The sequence below is a fragment of the Equus asinus genome, chromosome 18, assembly GCF_041296235.1.
Source record: "Equus asinus isolate D_3611 breed Donkey chromosome 18, EquAss-T2T_v2, whole genome shotgun sequence".
Classification (NCBI taxonomy): domain Eukaryota; kingdom Metazoa; phylum Chordata; class Mammalia; order Perissodactyla; family Equidae; genus Equus; species Equus asinus.
The window spans coordinates 21,807,567-21,819,752 of record NC_091807.1 but is presented as its reverse complement, the minus strand read 5'-3'; positions in this window follow the sequence as shown (position 1 = coordinate 21,819,752).

The following is a 12,186-nucleotide window of genomic DNA, read 5'->3' as shown; positions in this document are numbered from 1 at the left end:
AGGATTATCAAAAGACTGGTCTCATTGAAGTGGAGGGAAAATAACATATTTGAAGAGACTCCCATCCTATTAAGTAGGTAGTCATGGAAGCAAAAAAGATAACATTATCTTCCTAAAAGAAAGTTGTGCTTTCATATCATATTTGTCTTGGAATAGAATATTTGTCTTGACACTTTATAATATAAATAAACCAAAATATTTTTCAGAGAAATTATAGGTTTTCTTATGTTTCATTCTGTTTCTTTTATATTTTCCCTCAGAACCATTCCCAAAAGAAATTATTTCACTTCAAATTTATTTATTGTCCCAATTGACCAAATTACTTAATTCTCCATGGATATGATATCACAGTCCATTACTCTATATGAGTACTGGCAAGAAACAGATGGCATGAATCAATGGGGTTGAGGATAGTGTAATAAATCAAAGTGTATGATTTATTAAACCAAAAGGATTATTGCAGTTCTCTGAGGCTAATAACAGAAATCCATTACTTCCATAAAATTAACAGAACAAAAACAAGGAGCTATTTCTTAAATTTGGAAGGTGAGAGTGGAGTGGAGAGGGCCTCACTCGCAGGAGCTGTGGCACAGAGAAAGAACAGGGGGAGGAAACAGAAGATGGAATGGAGCCATAGTTTAGGTAATTGGACCATTTGTCATTCTATCAACTCAACTATATTTTGGTTTTATCTGGACCCTAACCCATCTAACCCTATCATAAGAATATTCATTTACTCTCAATCACTGAAATTAGCATTGATAAAAATTACTAAGAAATATATTACTTCCTCTTCTTTCTGTTACCTTATCTTCATATTCCCAGGGCTGTGTCAAGGCCATGTCAGTACTCTGCTCCCAGAACGATGTGGGTGTATAGATTTATATACACATAGATACACATACACAGAGTTTGGACTACTCCCTTAGATTTTAGATTTGATTAGTTAATTACACATCACCACCATCTATTTGTGTCTTTGTAGAGTAACAAAGTGACTCTTGGAGTCTTTGTAGAGTTAGGAAACATATAATAAATTACAACTTTGGAATTTTGAGTCAGTAGTATTTGTCTCAGCATGCCTCACTGCATGTTCATAGATATATGTTTATCTTTTTTATAAAATTCCCCTGCTTTCTCAAATTCATACAACTTTATGCTTGTTAGGCTTGTTCCATTGTCAGAAATTTAAAACAAATGCTCAGCTTCACTCAGTAATTTAAACAACACATAGAGAGCAGTACAAATACCATAAAGCATTTGCAAAATACTGCATGCTTATATCATTTGGAATGTCATCATACAGAACCGCAACGCCCTTCAGGATATAACAAAAACTTTGCATCTTGTTGCTGTCTTCACAAAAGACACCATTCAATTTTACTCCCTCCAGTGGTTCTTCTTTTTAGCTTTTGTTTCTTGGGCCCCAGCTAACTAAAGCTATTCTCCTTTCATCTGTAGTTCATGCATTTTTCTTTATCTCAGTATTTCTATGGAATTTTATTCCATTTACTATTTTCCACCAGTTAATGACCCCAAAGAGGAGCCAAGTACAGAGAGCTCTGAAATCAGACTGTCTTTTAGGGGCTTGCTAGCCATCCAATATGACTTGGAATAAGGTCTCTATCTCCATTAGTTATTGAGATTGACGTGCTTTTACAACTGCAAGAACTCAGTCGCCATTTACCACAAAGAAAAGAGAGAGGTTGATGGACCTGTAAGTCTAGTAAAAGCATTAAGTTACCCTGATGACACAGAAGGTGTTCAGCTGTCACTGGATATATGGGGAGAAAGGAGGAAGAGTTAAAGGGTCTCAGCTCCACAGATCAGAGAGTCTTAGCAAGAGCTTTCCAGGAGTCCATTTTCTTTTCATCGAATTGCCCTGAGCAGCCCATTTCCTCAACACTTTGGGTCAGAAAACATACCAACATATCAGTGCCAGCCTTTCTCCAGCTGAATCAGTTACGTGACATCATGAGCACTTGAACTTGCTTGGATGCATCAATGAAATAAGAACTGGCCATTTTTGTTATTTTTGTTAAAGAATTTAAGTGTGTGTGTGCGTGTGTGTATGTTGGGAAGAAGACGTCAATGTGTTCCACCCAAATACCAAAACTTCCAAATTCTGTAGCATCTTTAACAGGACATCCATAAAAAGCAAGACAGACTTCTATGTCTTTAAGATGCCCCAAGATTGAACATGTAGATGACCCATAGTGAAGGAGATTGTCCATCCTTCAGACATGTCCATTTCACCCAAAAGCATGTATTTTAAGGTAACAGATTCAATACAAGCATTTCCTCTGAAATAAGGATTGCTTATTTCTGCAAATTCTCAGTATATTCTATGGGTTTTTTTTGAGGAAGATTAGCCCTGAGCTAACTAGTGCCAGTCCTCCTCTTTTTTGCTGAGGAAGCCTGGCCCTGAGCTAACATCGTGCCATCTTCCTCTGCTTTATACGCGGGACACCTACCACAGCATGACGTGCCAAGCAGTGCCATGTCTGCACCCGGGATCTGAACTGGCGAGCCCCGGGCCGCTGAGAAGCGGAACGTGCGAACTTAACCGCTGCGCCATGGGGCCGGCCCCCTCACTATATTCTAATAATCTCACATGTTGTATAAAAAATAGCCTTCAAGTTTAAGAACCCAAGCAAGAATAATTTTAAATATCTAAAAGCCTTGCAATGGACATAAACAAGTCAATACATTTACAAGTTGTTATGAAAAGTAATGCAGGGTTAGTGAGTAAACGCATTGTGAATATGAAAAAATGTTAATCTTAAAATTTAACAATATAACTAAAACTGTAAACCATTTTGCACATTTATTTCTTTAAGACAAAACAAACAAAACAAAAACCAGTCTTGACAAGCAGTATATGTGATACAAAGTACCATTAGCACTGTAAAACCCTGCTAAACACAATAATAATTACCTAGTAATACCTTATGTATATCAAAATGCTAATAACATATTGAAATTTACACCTTTAATACAATTGTTTCTATGCCTCTGGGAGCAGAGATTTTGTACAACTATTCACTCCTTTTTTTCTTCATAAAACAGAGAAAAAATATTCTTATAGTTTTATTTCAAAATGTGCAATTTCATCTAAGAAGAATAAGGAAGAGGAGAATAGTATTGTGTAGCTGTAACAACTGTATACTCAAAATAAAAATGTATGTTTTAATCAGAATGATTTTCAAGATATGAATCTGTCAACTAAATAGAAACTGAAATCAGGAAATGCAAATTAGTACACATAAAAACCCTGAGAAAATGATTTTATTTTTAACAATGGCAAAATAAATTTGATTATTTATTTGCTTAAGTTTCCCTAAGCGGTCCTCCAGAATGACTATGTTTTTAGTTATAGCTCCATTAAACGTTTTTTAATTACTTTTTTCAGCCTTTTTTTTCTACTAAATTATTTATTCACTTAGTTGAAAAAGCTAATACATGCATATGATTAAAAAATTTAAACAGTACAAAATCTTTCCAACTAAAGCAATTTTGAGGACTTATATAAAGAAGCAGCCAACTGTTTGGATTATTATCATAACTCATATTCTCACTTCTTTTAAGTCTCTGTTCCATGTTGGCCCACCTCATGCAAAATACACCCAACCCCATCATTCTGTCCTCCTCACACGCATTATTCTTCTTCATAGCTCTCTGTCACCTGAAGGACTAAAATCCCACTGATTACTATATTAGCATTTGTGTCCCTATATTGGAAGGTAAGCTCCATGAGATCGAGATATCAAAAACTGTGAAGAGTCTGGGAATTTATTTTACTCTTAGGCTGTCGAGTTAGTGTGCCACAAGTTAATAGATGCTGACAGAAGACCTGGACTTCTGGGTCAGAGACAAAAGTATTTTTTACTTGTGGCACAGTAGGCAGTGTAAGTTTCTTGTTTGCATCTAGTCCTCTTGCCCCCAAATATCATGGGAGTGATGTGACGTGGCATAGATTGATGCTGAACAAACAATGGGTTTGTGTCACAGCTGAGGAACACCGAGCTTAGGAAATCTCCGATCTCATAAATGTGTTGCTGGCCAACCTGTTCAAACTTTGCCCTGGACAGAGACATCATCTTCACTAACTTGGTCAGGAAACAAATCTAACTTGTGTCGCTGAAGGAGGCTTTATCCCCATCTTCCAAAACTGTTTGCTACATCAAATATGCTAAGAAAATAGTCTGAAATAAAGCTGTCAGTGTCAAAAATATGCAGTAAGGTGAAACATAAATAGGATATTGCCCCTCCCCCCATTCACCCTCTGATTTCCACACTTTCTTGGCTTCTGGAAAATATTCTCATGAATACACCACTCCATTAGCTAATTTGACTGACGTGGAATGGGACCATATCTGTTGAATTTGATTCATGCAATGTTTAAATCAGGCCAAGTCAATGGACTCCAAGCACCAGAATGATGCAAACCTTCAGTGCTGACTCAGTCATACTCAGACCACACCACTTTCGTCTTCTCAGCTGAGCAAATCTCATAAGCCGTCAGGAACTACCTTAGAAAGTCAGGTAGCTTTCTGTTTAAGTTTCCATATTAGCCTTTTCCTCTTGGCTGATTCAGATGCAAAATGGTACAGTCATTTTGGAAACAGTTTGAAAGGTTTTCCTTTTCTTAATTTAAACACACAATTACTAGATGACTGAGAGTTTCTATTCTTGTGTATGTACTCAAGAGTAATAAAACTATACGTCCATACAAAGTAAATGAATACTCATAGAAACTTTATTCATAAAAGCTACTCCCAAAAAGAATCAACTAAAATGTCCAACTGATAAATGGATAAACAAAATATGGTGTGTCCATCCCATGGAGTACTACCCAGCAATAAACAAAAGGAACAGATTACTGATACAACAGTAACATGGATACATCTAAAAACATTGATGAGTGAAAGAAGCCAGACACGAAAGACTACATATCATATGATTACATTTATATAAAACTGTCTAAGAGGCATCACAGGAATCTGGTCAGTCATTGCCAGGGCCGAAGGATCAGAAGGTGAATTGACTGCAAAAAGCATGAAGGAACATCGGGGGTGATAGCAGTGTTCCAAAACAAGGTAGTGTGGCGCTTAAACTTCTTTTACATTTACCAGAATGTATCAAACTGAACACCTAACATGAATGAATCTTATTTTATGTAAATTATTCTACCGCAAAGCTGAAACAAATGAATCTTCGATGCAGGAGTATGTATTGAATTCTTTTGAAACATACCTACGAAACTGATAATATTGGTCACTTTTAAAGAGAGGATGGTAGATGAGATTAGGGTTGAGCAAAAACATTCTTTTCTTTCTATACAAGTGATGGGATAAAGGAAGTTCTCGGTGGCGGTCCTCCAGTAGTTACAGTCTCAACTCTATGAACATGTATACAATGAATATATAATTGAAGTAAAAAATAGTGTGCTTACTAAACAAATACCACCTCAATAAAATTCTGTAGGCCTTTATTTATCATTCATCTTTTCAATAAATAAATTTATGGACATTTTACCATGCATCATGTGATCTTACAGTCTTGAGGTGAAGTATTTTGTATTCTGCAATCTTAAACCTTTATTAGATCCATCTGATAAATACATCAATTATTGTATTTTTCAGCTTTAAGTTTTCCGTAGGAGTAATGTCCTTTTTTTGTTGATTCCCTGCTTATGCATTCATTTTCAGCATATATTACTTTAATATTTTAATACAATTATAGAAACTATGAAGTGTTTGCTAAATTCAACATCTGGGCCTAATAAAAGTTTGTTTATATTGACTACTTTTCCTCAGAATTAGAGTCACACTTTAGCATGTGTGTAATTTTTTGTTGAAGACTGGATATTTTTTATAATAAATTGTAGTGATTTGGGATTCTACTTTGTTCTTTGAATGTAATCAAATTCTTATTTGTCTATGCAATTAATGTATCTGGACTCACGTTTTTAAATTTACATCCCCCATGTGTACAGTTGTTGATGGACATCTCTCTTTCCAGCCTGTCTCCACAGGGATATTTCCCGCACTTGTGTAGTTCAGGGTTCAGACAATGATTTTCAGAGGGAGAGCTCAGACTCTTCAAGCCAATTAGGCTTTCTGCCAGTTGAGATGCATGTGGGCTAAAGAATGCATTCATAGGCACAGTAAGTTTTCAAGTCACCCAGACTTTCAATTCTCACTGGGATTCTGGCTTCTTCATCCCAGAATGTGTGGAGAATTTATTATCTCAGCTCTTTTAAAGATCCTTCACTTTAAAAATTTCACAGTTTCGTTTGTTTGTTATTTTATTTATTTATTTTTTTGAGGAAGATTAGCCCTGAGCTAAAATCTACCACCAATCCTCCTCTTTTTGCTGAGGAAGATTGGCCCTGAGCTAACGTCTGTGCCCATCTTCCTCTACTTTATATGTGGGACACCTGCCACAGCATAGTTTGATAAGTCGTGCCTAGGTGCGTGCCTGGGATCTGAACTGGCAAACCCTGGGCTGCCGAAACAGAGCATGAGAACTTAACCGCTATGCCACCAGGCCGGCACCCACAGTTACTTTTAAGTTCTTCTTCCATACTTTTAGTTAAAAAAGCCGCTAACTTGTCTCATGAAGTAGCTGTTTTTCATGAATCACTTTCAAGTTGTTGATTGCTTTGGGAATTTTCAAATTTGTTGAAATTGTTGCTTTTTAAATTTTACTTTGTTATTCTTATTTTGCAAATAATTGTTTCCACTTCATAAATGATTTCTCTGAAATGAAACTGATTAACGTTCCCCAACCTGCCATTACAGAAAGTGGAATCTTAAATTTGGTTATGTAAACTATCTTTGCGGGAACAGTTCGGTGTCCCAAATCATATTTTTTTGCTTTTAGTATCCTGAAATCATGTTTACAGCTTGTCGATAATCATATGTCAATAGATTAATTTGAAAATATATTTAACATATTTAGTAAGAAACTTCCTGTAAAGGTTTTATATTTATCTCAGGGATTAATATGATAAATATGGTCAAATTAAGCAATATTTAGCAACATTAGTCTTAGCAGCTCTGTTTATGTTTACTTGGTGTAGGTCTTTTTTATTAAACAGTTAAAAAGCAAAGCTTTCTGTGACATTTTTCCTCTGACTAAATAATCTGGTTTATTTCAGATAGCATGCCCCTTGTGTGATACTGATTAGAACACCTCATGGGAAAATTACACTAAAATGTCAGATAAAATTGATCGTTTTCATTGACATATTAGTTTTCAAACATATTAAATATCCAATCACTTTCTTTAGATCTTTATTTAATTATTATCTTACTAGAACATAAAAAGCTAACTGTAATTTGTACTCTTAACTAATTTAGTGAAAAATATGTGCCCATTTTGTCATTCATAGATCTTTCTTACTGAGAATGATTAATGCTTATTATGATATCAGTACTAAAGCCAGACTGAAATTAATTTAAAAAAGATAAAGGATTTCAAACGACAGTGATACATAAATGAAAAGCAATAGGATATACTGGAGTATATGAGGGAGCCATTTGTCTTGAAACTAATTCCACCCAGCCTTGTTTTTCCAAAAGGGCCTGACATGGTCTGTTGAGCACACATTGTACATCAGCTTTACACATTTACTATATCCCAAAGACAAGAATGATGTCTTAAAGGTGGGAATGTAGGTTCCCCCCATATTGGCATTTCCTTACAGATAAGCATCTCTTCCTAGAAATTAAGGATTAACTACTGACTTGCTGTGCTCACCTTGTGACCACTAACCTGCTGTGCTACCAAAGCAATCTCTTAATTGTTGTAAAAGGGATATTCCTGTCATATGTGACGTATGCTGTTTGTTCCAAGACAGTATATAACCACTCTATACATGCTACTTCTTTCGGTGTGCCTCCTTCCTGGGAGACAGAAGTCCTCCTGGGCTGTAGTCCTCAGATCTGGCTCGTAATAAACTCACCCCCAAATTTTGATTTGTAGATTGATTATGGATTATTTGCATTGACAACAGAGACAGCTATTTGTAGTCACCTTTTTTTTTTGAAAATTGAAATGAACTTTTCCTAGTTCTGTAATACCTCAAAACTTGATCAGGCTTTTTGAAGGCATATATCTCATCTTAATTAAAAGTTTGAATTATTGTTGAAAACATGATTTTAATAAGCTAGATTACATATACTATTATTATAAAATATAATTTTACTACCTGAAATTGAATATATTGAATAAAATAAAGTTTAACTTGGTTCAAATATTATTAAATCTTCGAACATTAATAATATATTCTACAGATGCCTAATTGTTTTGTCTATTTTATCCAGTATGCCATGTCCATCTTTCAATGGAAGGTTACAAAGTGTACTAAAAGGCCAAAAAACACAGTTTAGAGGGACTGAACACACATCAGAACCAAAGTCAGATATGAAAGGAATGTTGTTATTATCAGATCAGGAATTTAAAAAAAAACAATGATTAATGTGTAAAAAGACTCAATGGAAAAGTAGACAACATGCATGAAAGGATGGATAATATATGCAGAGACATGGCAATTCTAAGACGAATCAAAAAGAAATTCTAGGGGCTGGCCTGGTGGCACAGCAGTTAAGTTCTCACGTTCCACTTCTCAGTGGCCCGGGGTTCTCCGGTGTGGACCCCGGGTGTTGACATGGCACAACTTGGAACGCCATGCTGTGGTAGGCATCCCACATATAAAGCAGAGGAAGATGGGCACGGATGTCGGATGTTAATTCAGGGCCAGGCTTCCTCAGCAAAAAAGAGGAGGACTGGCAGTAGCTAGCTCAAGGCTAATCTTCCTCAAAAAAAAAAAGAGAAAAAAAAATTCTAGAGATAACAAAAAATTGTAACAGACATGAAGAATGCCTTTGATGGACTCATTGGTAAACTGCACACTGCCAAGAAAAAAATCTCTGAACTTGAGGATACAATAAAAACTTCCAAAACTGAAAAGCAAAGAGGAAAAAGACTGGAAAGATTAAAAGAACAGACTATCCAAGAACTGTGGAACAACTACAAAAGCTGTAACAGACAAGGAATGAGACTATCAGAAGAAGAAAAGGGGAGAAAGGAGCACATCAATAATGACTAGGAATTTCCCCCAAATTAATGTCAGACACTGATAAAGACTTTCTCCAGGTTGTTTTCTGTTAGCCTGATATGTCCCTGGCTATTTAAGGGAACAAAGATTTTTTGCTTTTAAAAGAGCTAAGGTTTTATTTACATTATCGACAATTTTGCTTTCCCAAAATCAAATCCTAAATGCAGTCAAAATCTTGACCTTGAGGTTTCCCAGAGGGCCCTTGGAAAATCTCAAAGCACTTCTTCTTCCACCTTTAAAAAGAGAGATGTTAAAAATTGATTAGGTTTATTTGCTATGTCGAATTGCATGAAAAGCATAGTCAAATAATAAGAGACGCTCAGCCTTTCATAGGTTAGATTTGTATAGGTAAATGTTATTGATAGAAACATTTCAGAAATTGTGTAAACTTCTTAGGAATTTGCCAATACCCTCACCGTTCTTGATGTCTGCTATAGTGTTATCAGCCATAAATTGGATTATTATTTTTAAATGTTGCATGCCACTGAAATAATCAAATGTACTTGTCAAATGAACTCCATGGGATCTTTAACCATGGCGTTTTAAGTTTTTATCATCCACAGATAGTTTTGGTTTGCTCTGATCCTTACTTACTGGGAGCATTTAAAATCAGCTACAGGTCAGAGTGCTTCCTTTTCAACAAAACATGGCTGTCTCACAGACCCATGGAAGGAACTATGACAAGTGTTCTGGAGTACAGGCTTCTGATGGCATTGCTTGAATAAGTTTGAGGCCACACCACTGGATTGTGTAAGGATTTCCAGAACTCTAGAGGAGAAGCTGATGGGTTCACAAAACTGCTAATCTAAGATGAGACAGAACAAGAATTAGTTACATGGTAATGAATGGACTGATGAAGGATGATTATTTCATTTGAAACTTCGCTGGTTCTTTAATGCTCTGTATTCTAGACAAAAGGAACTCCTGTCTTATTCTCTTAATTTATCTCTAACGCTCTATAATTTAGTAAGTTGTACTTTTGTAAACAGAAGTGAAATATTTATTTTTTCCCCCTGTCTGATCCTTCCAGAATTTGAAAACTCTTCCTGAGTATTCTTATTTTCATGGCAATACAATTATTTGCATGAATTCAATAATAATCTGCCCTCCTTGTAACAGAACATAATTGAAAAAAAAATGGTTGCATAGCCAACGCTTTGACCAGAATATCATATTTAAGAATTATTCATAGAATCAGATATGGCAAGGCAATTTTATGAAACTAAGGTTGACTTTATGGAGTCAATGATTACGAAGCCCTCTTGATAACATTGGCCTGGTATCTGGTTTACAGTTTTCCCAGCCTTACAGGTGAGTAAGGAAGATCACCTCCTGGCATTCCCAGGAAACAAGCTATTTGGGGGACCTTGAAAGGAAAAGAATTCATGCAACTTGGTGGCAGGTTACTGTCTTGACTTCCTAGCTTCAGGAGACTTGAAAGTTAAATATGAGATTCTGCATGAAAAGTTCTAGAAAAGAAAACTTAAAAAGGTCTATGTTGTGAATTTTCATTGTTGTTGCACTTGTGTAAATAATCAGAACAAATCTAATGAGACCAGACATTTTGTAAACAAGAATCAAAAAAGAGGTGACCGTAGAGACAAATGTTATGTTACAAGGGAAAGCTACAGCACACTCATCATTTAAATGTCTGACAGTTTGCACCATCCAGCAAATATCCCATACTACCAGGTCTCATGAGATGATTGAGCTGGTCCTTAATGAACAAAAGGCAACTGAACCAGAAATAGTCTTATGTTGTTAAGTTTTCATATTGTTCATGTCTCTTCCTTCTTTTGAACAATAAAAGGGACTGACAAAGATTCTCTCCTTGACCAAATTTTAGTCAGGCTCCTCTGCACTCTCTCTTTGCTGGCCTGCATATCCAAGTTTTAGCAAGAATCCTGCTAAGTCACCTTAAAGAGAATGCCTCCCCTTGATATATGATCCACCTTGATATCTGACCAAATTCCTCCTCCCCCTTCCTCTCTATATCTGATTGCCCAAGCATGCCTTCACTAAGAATCCTGTTGTGTCACTTTAGCAAGAATTCCCCCCGTACCCTTGTTGTCTCCTCTTAGTACTTATCCTTTCATCAATTCCCCCAATCTGTTCCATGGCTATAAATCCCTACTTATTTTTCTTGTATTCATGATTGAGCACAGTTCTATACTAACATGTTCCTCATTTCCACCTGAGATCTTATCAGAATGGTCTTTACCCTCCATATTTACACCATCATCCTATTCATGATTATTGATGTATTCTGTAAGAGGATGGAGACTTTCCAGATCTTTCTTTTCTGAGCCTTCACCAAAATTGCCTTTAGCAGTCCCTTCACAGTAATCTCAGTGTTTTCTAGCATGCACCTCAAAACTCTTCCAGCCTCTACACATTACCCAAAGTCCAAAATTCCAAAGCTGCTTCTACATGTTGAGGTGTTTGTTACAGCAGCACTACCATTTCTCAGTACAAATTGCAGTTTTAGTCACCTTGAGCTGCTGTGACAAAACACCATATGTTGGATAGTTTAAACAGCAGACAATAATTTCTCACTGTTCTGGAGGCTGTGAATTTCTAAGATCAAGATGCCAACAGATTCAGCCCTTGGAAAGGATTCTCTTCCTGGCTCGCAGATGGCCATCTTCTTGCTGTATCCTCACATGGTAGAGAGAGAAAGCTCTATTGTCTCTTCGTCTTCTAATAGGGGCATTAATCCCATCATACAGGCTCTACTATTAGACCTCATCTAAACATAATCACCTCCCAAAGGCTCTGCATCCTAGTACCATCACATTGGGAGTTAGGGCCTCAGCATAGGAATTTTGACGGTGCATGAACATTCAGTCCTCGACAACACTTTAGTATTGATTTTTGTTTAAGTTTTTTAATGCCACGCTAATGACAGGTCGCCCTTGTAATAAAATAAGTTACTCTCCCAGACCATCCTGCAAATACAGAACAAATGATCGGAAGGCTTTCTTGAGGTTTAATTTGGAAAGAATTAATTTGAATAATTTAATTATGAGGGGTTATGGGTTCATATACAAGATAATTAA